General features: G+C 45.2%; 1 protein-coding gene across 1 annotated transcript in view; it reads right to left on the bottom strand.

Annotated features, from left to right (window-relative positions):
* LOC139547913 (schwannomin-interacting protein 1) overlaps positions 1 to 17,866 on the bottom strand; it is a 385,387-nt gene that overhangs the window by 164,037 nt on the left and 203,484 nt on the right. The window lies entirely within an intron of this gene.

Genomic DNA, 17,866 nt, shown 5'->3' with positions numbered 1-17,866 from the left:
GAGAGAGAGTGAAGAGAGAGAGGGGGAGAGGGAGAGGGGGAGAGATAGAAGGGAGAAGACAGAAAGGGGGAGAGAGAGAGAGAAGAGAGAGAGAGGGGGAGATAGAGGGGCGAAGACAGCGAGGGGGAGAGAGAGAGAGAAGAGAGAGAGAGGGGGAGAGGGAGAGGGGGAAAGGGAGAGATAGAGGGGAGAAGACAGAGAGGGGGAGAGGGGGAGATAGAGGGGAGAAGACAGAGAGGGGGAGAGAGAGAGAAGCCACTTTTTCTATTTAGTTGAAATAGAGAAGTACAGAACAGACACAGATTACAGCAGCATATACAGCACATTATCCTCTCTATACATTTCCTTACCATGTAGCTGCATGGCTTTACACCACACAATGTTCGAAAGAAACATTTTCCCTTTGCTTCTGTGCAACGACTAAGTTATCAAAACTTCCCCAAGCATTCTCCTGAAAAGAAAAGAAGTGTTCATCCTCAATCAAGGCAATCACATTTCTCATCTGCATGAAAAGAAGGTCATAATGCATTGCGATGGGCTCACAGAGTGTATGCGCAAATAACAGAAAGCGCTGTTCACGTAGGGGCGTGATGATTTAAATGACCTCTGGCTCTCTAGCCTGTCCGTCCTTCATCACAGAGAATAGAGGGAAATGAGGAGTAATAAAGAGGGGATTGACTCATTTCTTTAGGAGATATTTGTATCCGCTCTCGATCTCCCTCATTACAAGACACACACACCGTTTCTCTGGGATTAGCAGAGGAAGGCATTGTGACACGCTGACTTCCTGTGGTTTGTGTTGGCACTACTAAACAGCCACAGTCTCTCCTCCAGACACGTCCTCACTGCAAATGGGCCTGTTTAAATATACCTGTTCCCTATGCATGAACCTCCTCATAGGGCCCTGGGTACTCATGCACCACTCAGGGGCCACTCTCTGCGCCATTGATTAGTTAGCCTGGCTATCTTCAGTATTAACACTGCCTCCCTCCATCTCTCCTCTCTCTTTGTCTCGCCTCCTTTTCTCGCCACCTCTCCTACCCTCCCTTTGTCTCCATGTTTCCTATTCTCCCTTTCTCTCCACCTCTCATGCCCTCAATTTTTCTCCACATCTCCTCTATCTCTCTCCAACTCTCCACTCGTTGTCCCCTAGGGAGACCTCTGCTACGCTCCCTTAATTAGTTAGCGCCAGCTCACACTAGTGGTTAACATTAGCCATCATTAGAGGAGCCTTGTACTCGTTAGCCTGCTGCTAGCCCAGGATTCCCCTACCTGTCTGGATGCTGTGTTAAAGCCAGTCCAATGGTAATGCCAGCCTCCAATGAACTCTGACCTCCAAGGAAAGAAGAGGTAATGATCAGGAACTAGCGGTTTGCATTTTTATTCTCTCTCTCTCTCTCAAATAAACATATTACATGAAGGAGAATAAAATACAACTATTTTTCCACTAGTTTTACTTTCTTATTAAACTTGATATAGTTTCTGAAATACTTTCCATGGGTTGGGGGTTAGTGGGGGGAAAGGTGACCAGACATAAAGACTGGCAAGAGAGTCACTAGGGTGGTAAGAGATTACAGTAGATGCTGTACACTATCCACAATCATCTGTTTTGTGACGTTTCTGCGCCCTGATCCTCCCCACTTCTCCCCTACACCCCCTTATCCCCTTAATTTGTTGCCAGATCTGTTTGTCAGAAACACCATGACGTGGCCCATCTCTCCATCTCTCTATCCCTCCACCCTCCCATCCCTCCATCTCTCCATCTCTCCATCCCTCCCCCCTCCCATCCCTCCATCTCTCCAACTGTCCATCTCTCCATCCCTCCACCCTCCCATCCCTCCATCTCTCCAACTGTTCATCTCTCCATCCCTCCACCCTCCCATCCCTCCATCTCTCAAACTGCCCATATTTCCATCCCTCCACCCTCCCATCCCCCCATCTCTCCATCCCTCCACCCTCCCATCCCTCCATCTCTCCAACTGTCCATCTCTCCATCCTCCCATCCCTCCATCTCTCCAACTGTCCATCTCTCCATCCCTCCACCCTCCCATCCCTCCATCTCTCCAACTGTCCATCTCTCCATCCCTCCACCCTGCCATCCCTCCATCTCTCAAACTGCCCATATTTCCATCCCTCCACCCTCCCATCCCTCCCTGAGTAATTTAGGCAGTAGGGTGTGGAGCCTCAAAGAGAACAGAGCAGAGAGCCTGTCTCTGTCTCCTGGCTGACAGATCTGCACCAGCCATCTGGTCATGGATGGATGGATGGAGGAAGCTGAGTGGTGTCTGTCTGGGGGCTGTGATTGAGGATGGGGGGGGGGGGGGGTGAGTGGGGAGGAGGGACATGGCAGAGAGAAAGAGAGGGATCAGGTGTGACACGAGCCAGGAGTGTATCATGTCAATGCTAGCAGTGTCTCATCAGTAGTAGTCTCTGTCTCTGTCTCTCTCTAAGGGCGTTTCCACACATAGTTCATATATGATTATCATGGCTCATCACATATGTCCCAATAGTCATATTACTTCAGCTTTGGGTATTCCAACAACACGTGGGAGGAAAACAGCACAATAGCCGCTCTAACTGCGAGGTGAATGGGCTATATTCAGTAGCCTATATCCCGGTATAGCCTACATCCCGGTATAGCCTACATCCCGGTATAGCCTACATCCCGGTATAGCCTACATCCCGGTATAGCCTACATCCCGGTATAGCCTACATCCCGGTATAGTCTACATCCCGGTATAGCCCACATCCCGGTATAGCCCACATCCCGGTATAGCCCACATCCCGGTATAGCCTATATCCCGGTATAGCCTATATCCCGGTATAGCCTACATCCCGGTATTACCTACATCCCGGTATAGCCTACATCCCGGTATAGCCTACATCCCGGTATAGCCTACATCCCGGTATAGCCTATATCCCGGTATAGCCTACATCCCGGTATAGCCTATATCCCGGTATAGCCTACATCCCGGTATAGCCTACATCCCGGTATAGCCTATATCCCGGTATAGCTTACATTCCGGTATAGCCTACATCCCGGTATAGCCTACATCCCGGTATAGCCTATATCCCGGTATAGCCTACATCCCGGTATAGCCTACATCCCGGTATAGCCTATATCCCGGTATAGCCTACATCCCGGTATAGCCTATATCCCGGTATAGCCTACATCTGGTATGGCGCCGACTCCCCTAATCTTCACAGGATGCGCTGCTACTAATGTTTCAGACATATCAAGTTATGATAATGATGCATTTAATCAGTCAAAGAACCTCTCTCTCTCTCTCTCTCTCTCTCTCTCTCTCTCTCTCTCTCTCTCTCTCTCTCTCTCTCTCTCTCTCTCTCTCTCTCTCTCTCTCTCTCTCTCTCTCTCTCTCTCTCTCTCTCTCTCTCTCTCTCTCTCTCTCTCTCTCTCTCTCTCTCTCTCTCTCTCTCTCTCTCTCTCAGAGGCTTCTTCTTCCAACAACCACCCACCCTTCCACCTGACCAGATATGACTGCTTGATAAGGCCTGTGACTGCTGGAGTGACATGATTGTCTGGTAGCGTTTAGTCTCCATATGATCCATAATTTCAGCCTGAGCCAATAAAGCCTGCATCAGCAGAGTTCACACCAGGAGACAGGGATGTGCTGGAGATTGATGACAATCATAAGTTGTCAACAAATTTTCTCTCTCCTTGTGTGTGCATGTGTATTTGTGTGTGTGTGCATACTGTATGTGTGTATGTGGGTTTAAAAGTCATAAATGTGTGTGGGCTTAAGTGGTCACGTGTGAATATACAGGTAACTGCCAAAATTAAGGAAACACCAACATAAAGTGTCTTAATAGGGTGTTGGGCCACCACGAGCCAGAACAGCTTCAATGCACCTTGGCAGTGATTCTACAAGTGTCTGGAAATCTATTGGAGGAAGGCAACACCATTCTTCTAAGAAAAATTCCATAATTTGGTGTTTTGTAGAATCTCCCATACTTGTCAATTGGGTTGAGGTCTTGTGACTGAGACACACACACACGTGCACGTGCACGCGCCCACGCCCACGCCCACGCCCACGCCCACGCCCACACACACACACACACACACACACACACACACACACACACACACACACACACACACACACACACACACACACAGGGCCGTATAAAGTAATTGACGTTTTCTGACTGATTCCACTGTATTTTTTTCTTCCAGAAATCAGTTCTCAGTTTTGTTTTACTACATTTCCGTTTTCCATATTTGTTCAGGTCTTCACTATCAAAATCACACTTTTTATAGAAAAACAGCAAAAATTGATGTTCTAAGTCCAGAACAATGCTTTGAGACCCCATTTTCTTACTTTGTATCCCTTGTTAACTCAAGTGTTTTTTGGCAGATACCTGTATGTGTGTGTGTGTGCATGTGCATGTGTGTATTCACATGTTTTTCCTGGTAACGATAGTATACATTATTTCCACTCGTGACCTGTGCCCCATATGACAAATTATTGTACACTTTACATGCCGTAGTAATCCACAGCCAGCTTCTCTTCCCCATCTTTTATATATTCTATCTATTCTCTCCTCTCGCTTCTCTGTCTTCTCTATCACTTCTCTTCTCCATCTTTTTATATATTCTATCTATTCTCTCCTCTCGCTTCTCTGTCTTCTCTATCACTTCTCTTCTCCATCTTTTTATATATTCTATCTATTCTCTCCTCTCGCTTCTCTGTCTTCTCTATCACTCCTCTTCTCCATCTTTTTATATATTCTATCTATTCTCTCCTCTCGCTTCTCTGTCTTCTCTATCACTTCTCTTCTCCATCTTTTTATATATTCTATCTATTCTCTCCTCTCGCTTCTCTGTCTTCTCTATCACTTCTCTTCCCCATCTTTTTATAGATTCTATCTATTCTCTCCTCTCGCTTCTCTGTCTTCTCTATCACTTCTCTTCTCCATCTTTTTATATATTCTATCTATTCTCTCCTCTCGCTTCTCTGTCTTCTCTATCACTTCTCTTCTCCATCTTTTTATATATTCTATCTATTCTCTCCTCTCGCTTCTCTGTCTTCTCTATCACTTCTCTTCCCCATCTTTTTATATATTCTATCTATTCTCTCCTCTCGCTTCTCTGTCTTCTCTATCACTTCTCTTCTCCATCTTTTTATATATTCTATCTATTCTCTCCTCTCGCTTCTCTGTCTTCTCTATCACTTCTCTTCTCCATCTTTTTATATATTCTATCTATTCTCTCCTCTCGCTTCTCTGTCTTCTCTATCACTTCTCTTCCCCATCTTTTCATATATTCTATCTATTCTCTCCTCTCGCTTCTCTGTCTTCTCTATCACTTCTCTTCCCCATCTTTTTATATATTCTATCTATTCTCTCCTCTCGCTTCTCTGTCTTCTCTATCACTTCTCTTCTCCATCTTTTTATATATTCTATCTATTCTCTCCTCTCGCTTCTCTGTCTTCTCTATCACTCCTCTTCTCCATCTTTTTATATATTCTATCTATTCTCTCCTCTCGCTTCTCTGTCTTCTCTATCACTTCTCTTCTCCATCTTTTTATATATTCTATCTATTCTCTCCTCTCGCTTCTCTGTCTTCTCTATCACTTCTCTTCTCCATCTTTTTATAGATTCTATCTATTCTCTCCTCTCGCTTCTCTGTCTTCTCTATCACTTCTCTTCTCCATCTTTTTATAGATTCTATCTATTCTCTCCTCTCGCTTCTCTGTCTTCTCTATCACTTCTCTTCCCCATCTTTTTATATATTCTATCTATTCTCTCCTCTCGCTTCTCTGTCTTCTCTATCACTTCTCTTCTCCATCTTTTTATAGATTCTATCTATTCTCTCCTCTCGCTTCTCTGTCTTCTCTATCACTTCTCCTCCCCATCTTTTTATAGATTCTATCTATTCTCTCCTCTCGCTTCTCTGTCTTCTCTATCACTCCTCTTCTCCATCTTTTTATATATTCTATCTATTCTCTCCTCTCGCTTCTCTGTCTTCTCTATCACTTCTCTTCCCCATCTTTTTATATATTCTATCTATTCTCTCCTCTCGCTTCTCTGTCTTCTCTATCACTTCTCTTCCCCATCTTTTTATATATTCTATCTATTCTCTCCTCTCGCTTCTCTGTCTTCTCTATCACTTCTCTTCTCCATCTTTTTATATATTCTATCTATTCTCTCCTCTCGCTTCTCTGTCTTCTCTATCACTCCTCTTCTCCATCTTTTTATATATTCTATCTATTCTCTCCTCTCGCTTCTCTGTCTTCTCTATCACTTCTCTTCTCCATCTTTTTATATATTCTATCTATTCTCTCCTCTCGCTTCTCTGTCTTCTCTATCACTTCTCTTCTCCATCTTTTTATAGATTCTATCTATTCTCTCCTCTCGCTTCTCTGTCTTCTCTATCACTTCTCTTCCCCATCTTTTTATATATTCTATCTATTCTCTCCTCTCGCTTCTCTGTCTTCTCTATCACTTCTCTTCTCCATCTTTTTATAGATTCTATCTATTCTCTCCTCTCGCTTCTCTGTCTTCTCTATCACTTCTCTTCCCCATCTTTTTATATATTCTATCTATTCTCTCCTCTCGCTTCTCTGTCTTCTCTATAACTTTCTTCCCCATCTTTTTATATATTCTATCTATTCTCTCCTCTCGCTTCTCTGTCTTCTCTATCACTTCTCTTCCCCATCTTTTTATATATTCTATCTATTCTCTCCTCTCGCTTCTCTGTCTTCTCTATCACTTCTCTTCCCCATCTTTTTATATATTCTATCTATTCTCTCCTCTCGCTTCTCTGTCTTCTCTATCACTTCTCTTCTCATTATCTTCACTGTTCATTCTCATCTCTTTTCCCTCTTCTTTCCAACTCTTCTCCTCTCTTTCACCTCCAACTCTTCACTCTCTTTCTTCTGTTCTCAGTCTTTCTAATGATCTGCCAGTGAGAGCAGCTCAGTCTCTCTAATGATCTGGCAGTGAGAACAGCTCAGTCTCTCTAATGATCTGGCAGTGAGAACAGCTCAGTCTCTCTAATGATCTGGCAGTGAGAGCAGCTCAGTCTCTCTAATGATCTGGCAGTGAGAGCAGCTCAGTCTCTCTAATGATCTGGCAGTGAGAACAGCTCAGTCTCTCTAATGATCTGGCAGTGAGAACAGCTCAGTCTCTCTAATGATCTGGCAGTGAGAACAGCTCAGTCTCTCTAATGATCTGCCAGTGAGAACAGCTCAGTCTCTCTAATGATCTGGCAGTGAGAACAGCTCAGTCTCTCTAATGATCTGGCAGTGAGAACAGCTCAGTCTCTCAGTCTTTCTAATGATCTGGCAGTGAGAACAGCTCAGTCTCTCTAATGATCTGGCAGTGAGAACAGCTCAGTCTCTCAGTCTTTCTAATGATCTGGCAGTGAGAACAGCTCAGTCTTTCTAATGATCTGGCAGTGAGAACAACTCAGTCTCTCTAATGATCTGGCAGTGAGAACAGCTCAGTCTCTCTAATGATCTGGCAGTGAGAACAGCTCAGTCTCTCAGTCTCTCTAATGATCTGGCAGTGAGAACAGCTCAGTCTCTCTAATGATCTGGCAGTGAGAACAGCTCAGTCTCTCTAATGATCTGGCAGTGAGAACAGCTCAGTCTCTCTAATGATCTGGCAGTGAGAACAGCTCAGTCTCTCTAATGATCTGCCAGTGAGAACAGCTCAGTCTCTCTAATGATCTTGCAGTGAGAACAGCTCAGTCTCTCTAATGATCTGGCAGTGAGAACAGCTCAGTCTCTCTAATGATCTGGCAGTGAGAACAACTCAGTCTCTCTAATGATCTGGCAGTGAGAACAACTCAGTCTCTCTAATGATCTGGCAGTGAGAACAGCTCAGTCTCTCTAATGATCTGGCAGTGAGAACAGCTCAGTCTCTCTAATGATCTGGCAGTGAGAACAGCTCAGTCTCTCTAATGATCTGGCAGTGAGAACAGCTCAGTCTCTCTAATGATCTGGCAGTGAGAACAACTCAGTCTCTCTAATGATCTGGCAGTGAGAACAGCTCAGTCTCTCTAATGATCTGGCAGTGAGAACAGCTCAGTCTCTCTAATGATCTGGCAGTGAGAACAGCTCAGTCTCTCTAATGATCTGGCAGTGAGAACAGCTCAGTCTCTCTAATGATCTGGCAGTGAGAACAGCTCAGTCTCTCTAATGATCTGGCAGTGAGAACAGCTCAGTCTCCCAGTCTCTCTAATGATCTGGCAGTGAGAGCAGCTCAGTCTCTCTAATGATCTGGCAGTGAGAGCAGCCCAGTCTCTCAGTCTTTCTAATGATCTGGCAGTGAGAACAGCTCAGTCTTTCTAATGATCTGGCAGTGAGAACAGCTCAGTCTCCCAGTCTCTCTAATGATCTGGCAGTGAGAACAACTCAGTCTCTCTAATGATCTGGCAGTGAGAACAGCTCAGTCTCCCAGTCTCTCTAATGATCTGGCAGTGAGAGCAGCTCAGTCTCTCTAATGATCTGGCAGTGAGAGCAGCCCAGTCTCTCAGTCTTTCTAATGATCTGGCAGTGAGAACAGCTCAGTCTTTCTAATGATCTGGCAGTGAGAACAGCTCAGTCTCTCTAATGATCTGGCAGTGAGAACAGCTCAGTCTGTCTAATGATCTGGCAGTGAGAGCAGCTCAGTCTCTCTAATGATCTGGCAGTGAGAACAGCTCAGTCTCTCTAATGATCTGGCAGTGAGAACAGCTCAGTCTCTCTAATGATCTGGCAGTGAGAGCAGCTCAGTCTCTCTAATGATCTGGCAGTGAGAGCAGCTCAGTCTCTCTAATGATCTGGCAGTGAGAACAGCTCAGTCTCTCTAATGATCTGGCAGTGAGAACAGCTCAGTCTCTCTAATGATCTGGCAGTGAGAACAGCTCAGTCTCTCTAATGATCTGCCAGTTTGAACAGCTCAGCCTCTCTGTCTCTCGTGTCTTTCCTCTCCTGGTGTTTTGGTAATTAAGGTGGTATTATTGTTGGGTGGCATATGCTCCCACCCACGCATCAACCCACCCGCCAGGGTCCCATTCCTCTCTCTCTCTTACTCTAGATCTCTCTCCTCTTCTCTCTCTCTTTTACATCTCTCTCTAAGCCGGAGGGCCTCTGAGTAGCGATTAGAAATGTATTTCAGGTGTGTGAGGTAAATGCAGATCACACACATGCATGCACACACACACACACACACACACACACACACACACACACACACACACACACACACACACACACACACACACACACACACACACACACACACACACACACACACACACACACACACACACACACACACACACACACACAAACCTACTTTAGTCTGATTTATGTATTGAAATATGCATAGCTTCTTTTTTTTCTCCTGCAGATAATGTTATTACAAATCGACCGTATATAAGCAGGACAGGGTGCCATGAATCAATGTGACAACAGCCATACTGCAGCCAGACCTCAACATGGATCCGCGGAACCCAAACCGATCTAAATGTAACATGCATCGGTCAGAACATTTATTAAAACGTTACAAATTGCTGATTCAATAACATCTTTTGCTCATATTACATTCTTTCTACCTTCTGAAAAGACCTGTCATCTTTTGTGACAACTGACGTGTCCTCTCCTTCAGTGCCAAATTGCATGTAACTGTGTTGACAGTAATTGATCTACAAGTAATTTTGCATGCCGAACAACCCCAGGCAATATCAGTAGCCTAGTCAGCATCGCGCAGTGACCAACGCGAGGTAGGCGGCCTGTTCCTGATCTTGCACATCCGCTTCAAAAGCTAAAAGCTAAAGTGGCAACCTGTGTCATTTGGTAGGTTGTTGTTATCTATGCCCTATATGGTGTTTTACCGGATAAAACTCTCATCTGGCTATACCTGCTGAAGGGGGTGTGCCATAGATTTTACTTTGATTGTTCAGGCTGACAATCAGCAATAGTTTTGGTAGTTTTGCTTTAAACAATATACAGAAAGTATTCAGACTCCTTAACCTTTTCCACATTTTGTTACGTTCTAAAATGGATTAAATAGTTTTTTCCCTCATCAATCTACACACAGTACTCCATAAAGCAAAAACAACAGTTTTTTTTTACATTTTTGCAAATGTATTAATAATAAAAAACTGAAATATCACATTTACATAAGTATTCAGCCCCTTTACTCAGTACTTTGTTGAAGTACATTTGGCAACGATTACAGCTTTGAGTCTTCTTGGACGCTACAAGCTTGGCACACCTGTATTTGGGGAGTTTCTCCTGTTAGATCAGGTTCAAGTTCGGGCTCTGGCTGGGCCACTCAAGGACATTCAGAGACTTGTCCCGAAGCCACTCCTGCATTGTCTTGGCTGTGTGTGTAGGGTCGTTATCCTGTTTGAAGGTGAACCTTTGCCCCAGTCTGAGGTCCTGAGCAGGTTTTCATCAAGGATCTCTCTGTACTTTGCTCCGTTCATCTTTCCCTCTATCCTGACTAGTCTCCCAGTACTTGCCGCTGAAAAACATCCCCTGCTGCCACCAACATGCTTCACCGTAGGGATGGTGCCAGGTTTCCTCCAGAAGTGGCACTTAGCATTCAGGCCAAAGAGTTCAATCTTGGTTTCATCAGATCAGAGAATCTTGTTTGTCATGGTCTGAGAGTCTTTCAGTGTCTTTTGGCAAACTCCAAGTGGGCTGTCATGTGCCTTTTACTGAGGAGTGGCTTCTGTCTGGCCACTCTTTTTATGTATGTTTTTTAATTTAACCAGGCAAGTCAGTTAAGAACAAATTCTTATTTACAATGACGGCCTACACCGGCCAAACCCGGACGATGCTGGGCCAATTGTGCGCCGCCCTATGGGACTCCCAATCACGGCCGGTTGTGATACAGCCTGGATCCGAACCAGGGTGCCTGTTGTGCCACCTCTAGCACTGAGCTGCAGTGCCTTAGACTGCTGCGCCACTCGGGAGCCCATAAAGGCCTGATTGGTGGAGTGCTGCAGAGATGGTTGTCCTTCTGGAAGGTTCTCCCATCTCAACAGAGGAACTCTAGAGCTCGGGTTCTTGTTCACCTCCCTGACCAAGGCCCTTCACCCCCGATTGCTCAGTTTGGCCGGGCGGCCAGCTCAGTCTTGGTAGTTCCAAACTTCTTCCTTTTAAGAATGATGGAGGTCACTGTGTTCTTGGGCACCTTCAATGCTGCAGACATTTTTTGGGAACCCTTCCCCAGATCTGTTCCTCAACATAATCCCTCGGAGCTCTACGGACAATTACTTTGACCTCATAGCTTGGTTTTTGCCCTGCACTGTCAACTGTCATGTCCAATCAATCGAATTTACCACAGGTGGACTCCAATCAAGTTCTAGAAACATCTCAAGGATGATCAATGGAAACAGGATGCACCTGAGCTCAATTTCGATTCTCATAGCAAAGGGTCTGAATACTTATGTAAATGTTTTTTTGCTTTTTTTTGCAAAGAATTCTATATATGGTTATTTTTAGATATACAGGGTCAAGTTAATAATTTAATTGTGGGGACAGCAACCACTATTACGAGGCGCAATGCATGGTCGAAACGAGAGGGGGAGAGAAGATCACTCCATTAAAAACTTCCAAATGGTCAAAACCATTCGATTTTGATTTTGGGGTGAAATCCAAAGTTGTGCCATATATTCATTGGCTAAGTCATAGCTAATTTGTAAACAATAAATATTGATACATTACTATCTCAAACACTTAATCTGCAAAAACTACATGTTAGTTAGTGGGTGAAGGTAATTTCAGAACCAAAGTGGGGGGGACAAAAAACATAGGCTACATTACCCCACCTAATCTGATATTGGTAGTGGGCTGGTAGATGTCTAGTCTCCCTTATGGCTCAGCTCAGGTGCCTACAGTACATAGTACATACACCATAGACATACAGTACCAGTCAAAAGTTTGGACACACCTACTGTACTCATTCAAGGGTTTTTCTTTATTTTTACTATTTTCTACATTGTAGAATAATAGTGATGACATCAAAACTATGACATAACACATGGAATCATGAAGTAACCAAAAAAGTGTTAAACAAATCAAAATATATTTTATATTTGAGATTCTTCAAAGTAGCCACCCTTTGCCTTGATGACAGTTTTGCACACTCTTGGCATTCTCTCAACCAACTTCACCTGGAATGCTTTTCCAACAGTCTTGAAGGAGTGAATGAGTAGGTGTGTCCAATTTGACTGGTACTGTACATCATACACACACACACACACACACACACACACACACACACACACACACACACACACACACACACACACACACACACACACACACACACACACACACACACACACACACACACACACACACACACACACACACACACACACACACACACACAGATCCAGCTCAGAGAGGCCCAGCTCATGAGCTCCATCAGCAGCAGATTTGAATTTAGAATGAAAAAATGAATGTGTTTATGCAACAATTGTTAGTGTATCGAATCGCATCGAACTGAATCGCATCGATTCGTTTCAAACTAAAACGTATCATTCTTGTATTAAATCGGAGCCCATGTATCTAGATACGTATCAAATCATCTTGAAAGGGAAATATGCACATCCCTAAAGGCTCTGTTTATGAAGTATATATGCAGCTGCTCACGTGAAATAACACTGTTGTACATCAATATTAACCCTTAGATGCCCACTGTTTGACTGTGTTGTTGTGGTGAATTACATGTCATCACTTATTATACACTGTAAATGCAGTGATTCCAGACAGACTGTATTGATCCTGTTCTCTATTGATCTGACTGACGAGGTTCTTTATGTTCTTAATGGAGCTATGGAGCAAGTGAAAAAGGATTTGCTCATCAACAAAACAAAAACGAGTCCCTCTGTACTTCTACAAAAGAGTGGTACCCAGAACGTCTCGTTGAAGTTACTCTTCTGGTCTATTCAAGTCTATGTCACTTGCAGACTTGAGACAGAGAAACAAACCCTCTCCCTACTCAACTATGGCAGGAGAAGAAGGGAACGTGATAGAGGAGGGAGGGGATGACAGGACACTGATGAAGGGAGACAGTAGTCGTGTGTTAAATCACCCGGTCAGCCTCCGTCCATTGTTCATCAGTGGAGGCGTGATAACTAGGGTTCAGAAAGACAGGCAGTCTGTCTCATCAGGACTCCAACTCTAGAAAGAGCAGTATAGGAGACTATAGAGCGGTATACTACTATACATGTCTACATACTCTCCCTAACCATACTAGAAGGTGAGATGGAAGGGACTAGGATATCAGTGTATATCTGTGAATCAATGAAAAATGCAGTGGAAAGAGAGGGTAGAAATTATGCATGGGGAATGAAGGAGGGTATGGGATGCTATGACTGAGGTTAGCCTACAGCATTCCACAGGTTTTTCTCCTCACTAGACTTTCCAGTCTTATTTGAGGGAGGGTGAGAAAACACTCACATCTCTCTGTCCTGACTGTCAGGCTAACTTTAGCATTACAAAGCCCAGCCTGATTTGAATAATCAGTCAGCTCGTCCGAAAAAAACAAAAACAAAATAAGTTTCCATTAATTTTCCATTTGTCAACTCTGTTGTGTCTCTCTCCGCCTGGTGGTGTATGCAGGCGAGCCTGAGCAGGTGACAGATTGACAACTAGAGTAAAACCTGACATGGAAAAACACAGGCTTTAAAGAGAACGTAGCGGGCAGCCTGATATCAGAACTCATAGCACCTCATTACCGGGAGACAGAAAAGTAAAAAGAAAGGAGGGGTAGGAGAGATGAGAAACCACCCAGACATCACTGACAAAACCAGGTGAAATAAGAGGTTCTGTGTGTGTGTGTGTGTGTGTGTGTGTGTGTGTGTGTGTGTGTGTGTGTGTGTGTGTGTGTGTGTGTGTGTGTGTGTGTGTGTGTGTGTGTGTGTGTGTGTGTGTGTGTGTGTGTGTGTGTGTGGAAGTAAATGTGTGTGCAATGAGAGGGGTAAATAGTTTGCCTGCCAGCCATCTCAAACCTAACATCTCTCTCACTTTCCCATACATACAGTACACATACACGCACGCACGCACACACACACACACACACAAAAGCATGATCACATGCTTGAACGCACACACTGCATTACAGTTTGGAGTTTAGAGAGCTGAGCCTGGAGAAAGGCCAGTACACAGTGAAAGATATCCCTCCCTCTCCCCCACATACCCCTCCCGCTCCCTCACATACCCCTCCCGCTCCCTCACTCTCTCTTCCCCCACACTCCCCTCCCCTTCCCCACTCTCGCTCCCCCACACTCCCCTCCATCTCCCCCACTCACCTCCCCCACTCTCTCTCCCCACACACACCCCTCCCACTCCTCCACTCTCCCTCCCCACACACCCCTCCCTCACTCTCTCTCCCCACACACACCCCCCGCTCCCATACTTTCTCTCCCCCACACACCCCCCCCCCGCTCCCACACTTTCTTTCCCCCACACCCCCCTCCCGCTCCACCACTCTCTCTCCCCACACCCACCCCCACTCCCATACTTTCTCTCCCCCACACACACCCCACCCGCGCCCCCTCTCTCTTATTGTACCATTATCTCTGTCTGTATATTATTTTATAGCCCTCATACATAGCCCTTCATTATCTCTGTCTGTATATTATTTTATAGCCCTCATCCATAGCCCTTCATTATCTCTGTCTGTATATTATTTTATAGCCCTCATCCATAGCCCTTCATCAGTCTAAAGACCTTTAAAAGCCAATGGGCTTTACAGGCCACTAACTAGATAGCCAACATTCATACATTGATTACATGATCAATTATGTGCATCTGTGGGCAGCCATAATTAAACCTTGCCATATGTGTCTGGCTGATGTGACCAAATCCCTCACTAACACAGGCTGTCACTGCTACGCACACCGCCATTTGATTCTTTGTGTAAATCACTGTGTGCGTGTGTGTGTGTGTGTCTCGATCTGCGGGCTAATGATTTAAAGGTCAGGCGTACCCTCTCATCGCTCTGCCTCTCTAGGTAATTACAGAGAGGCAGAGCCCAGGGTGAGAGGTCTCAGGTACTGTACATACTCAGCATGGGGGAGACGAGTGAGTGTGTGTGAGAGAGAGAGAGAGCAGGAGAAAATGTATACCTACGTATAGGAGTGAGAGGAGGAAAGAAATGGGTGTATGTCTGGCTGGAAGAGAACAGGTCCTGTAGGAGATTCCAGGGGGCAGAGAGGTCAAGGAGACTGCAGTAAGGGCATAGCCACTGTTAACACAGGATGTGTAAGAGCAGAGATAACACTGGGGTCAGCACATTTACAGGACTAACCATTATATTGGCAAAATGACACAGCAGTGTAGGGCCATTCACCTGCAGTATTAGGATGAGACATTAGGTCTTTCTCTCTCTCTCTCTCTCTCTCTCTCTCGCTCTCTCTCTCTCTCTCTCTCTCTCTCTCTCTCTCTCTCTCTCTCTCTCTCTCTCTCTCTCTCTCTCTCTCTCTCTCTCTCTCTCTCTCTCTCTCTCTCGAATAGAAGATAGAATGTCATCATGTAATACTATGAACAAGGTGGTAACCTCTTAAATTCTTGCTTTTAATCCATGAATTATCCCTTATTTCCCAATGCAAACTGTGATAGTAATGGGAGAGATTGCAGCGCTGAACAAAGTAGTCCAACACCTCTTAGTGTAACAGTAACATAGGAACACACTGATTCAATAAGGACCTGATAGAGCGGATGAGGCTTTTAACATGATTTACCATTAGCCACTGGGTATCAGGGGTCTGTCACTGAGGGTGTGTGTGTGTGTGTGTGTGTGTGTGTGTGTGTGTGTGTGTGTGTGTGTGTGTGTGTGTGTGTGTGTGTGTGTGTGTGTGTGTGTGTGTGTGTGTGTGTGTGTGTGTGTGTGTGTGTGTGTGTGTGTGATTTGCCTGTCTGATGACATCTACTGACACCAAGCGTGATCTTAGGATCATCCCTACTAGAGGTATTAGTGTTGTAGCCACGGCTGTGGAGACCATTAGCTTTCTAATTAGCCTAGCGCTAACTCACTGCAGTAGCCAATTTATAGAACACAATCCCACACGCACACACGCACACGCTCACGCACACACACTCACACACACACACACACACACACACACACACACACACACACACACACACACACACACACACACACACACACACACACACACACACACACACACACACACACTCTATTCGGATGGGATTAGTGTCGCTGTCATTGTGAGTGAGTGAGAGCAGATTCCATACTTTCCAGCTACGAAAGGAAAATCCCATTCCCGCCACTCCCCCAGCTCACTTATCCCATTTCACACAGCAGCCTTGATCCGATCACCAAGCCTCTCCAAAAGCTTCAAAAGAGGGAATTAATAAAATGAGATCCCTAACTAAAAGAGTTCCTGCAGCTCCAGCCTCATGTCTATGACTTTAGGGTTATCTAAGACTGCACTTCTAAGAAAACAGGCGAGGCTCCTTTGAGCCCTGATTACAAAGCCAGGGAAGAAATAGCTACACAGGAACATTCAAAGGAAGATTCATGGGCATCCCTTATGAATGTAGATTGAGAGGGATATTATATGTAAGACTCAGAATAACAATGCTACATCACATGAACGCCACACCAATACACCATGTCGTTTTTCATCTTTATTCTCAGGCGGGTTTTCAAAGGTGTGTTTGTAGGCATGTCTTATAGGAATGCAGAAGATAAACCCTTCTTGCAAAATAACTACGCTACATAACATAAACACCACATCAACACACCACACTTGAGCATGAAAGTAGATCAAACATACGCACTGGGTTTGAAGCTGTGGCTATACAATGTAGCATGCCTGTATCAGAACTCTTTTCTATGGTATTGTCTTGTACTGAATGGCTGGGCTTTGACGTCTGCTAGCATGGCCATCACTGAAACTAGACACATACCCTGCAATGATAAACAGAACAATACACATACAGGCCTGTGTTGTCCTGGGATGAGGACAGGAGTTGGGTCTGTTAGGATGAGGACAAGAGTCAGGACTGTTGGGATGAGGACAGGAGTCAGGACTGTTGGGATGAGGACAAGAGTCAGGACTGTTGGGATGAGGACAGGAGTCAGGACTGTTGGGATGAGGACAGGAGTCAGGACTGTTGGGATGAGGACAAGAGTCAGGACTGTTGGGATGAGGACAAGAGTCAGGACTGTTGGGATGAGGACAGGAGTCAGGACTATTGGGATGAGGACAAGAGTCAGGACTGTTGGGATGAGGACAAGAGTCAGGACTGTTGGGATGAGAACAAGTGTCAGGACGGTTGGGATGAGGACAAGTGTCAGGACGGTTGGGATGAGGACAAGAGTCAGGACTGTTGGGATGAGGTCAGGAGTCAGGACTGTTGGGATGAGGACAGGAGTCAGGACTGTTGGGATGAGGACAAGAGTCAGGACGGTTGGGATGAGGACAGGAGTCAGGACTGTTGGGATGAGGTCAAGAGTCAGGACTGTTGGGATGAGGACAAGAGTCAGGACTGTTGGGATGAGGTCAGGAGTCAGGGTGACTCAGGAGAGATCCCCGGGAACGCTCCAACTGACAGCGTCCCGACAGCCCTCTTCATCCCACAGCATAATCAGAGCGTGGCAGAGGCTAATGAACCCCTGTTAATCATGGTTAGGAGTGAAAAACACACTCATCACCTCTGGTCAGACACTGAACATCCTTCCGACACACACAGCTACCAACACCTGACTAGTGAGAAGTGACGCGTCGCTGTGTGTGTTTGTGTGCAGAACTCTGACATACTTACCATTTTTGGAGAACACCTGTTTATTAATGTTTCCAGCTGTTCTCTGACATAGTTACACGTAGTTGTCATAAAAGCAGTAGGTTAGTGTGTTTGTGTCC

The sequence above is a fragment of the Salvelinus alpinus genome, chromosome 21 (genome assembly GCF_045679555.1).
Source record: "Salvelinus alpinus chromosome 21, SLU_Salpinus.1, whole genome shotgun sequence".
Classification (NCBI taxonomy): Eukaryota; Metazoa; Chordata; class Actinopteri; order Salmoniformes; family Salmonidae; genus Salvelinus; species Salvelinus alpinus.
The sequence above is the reverse complement of the archived record's forward strand: the minus strand, read 5'-3'. Positions and strand labels throughout refer to the sequence as shown.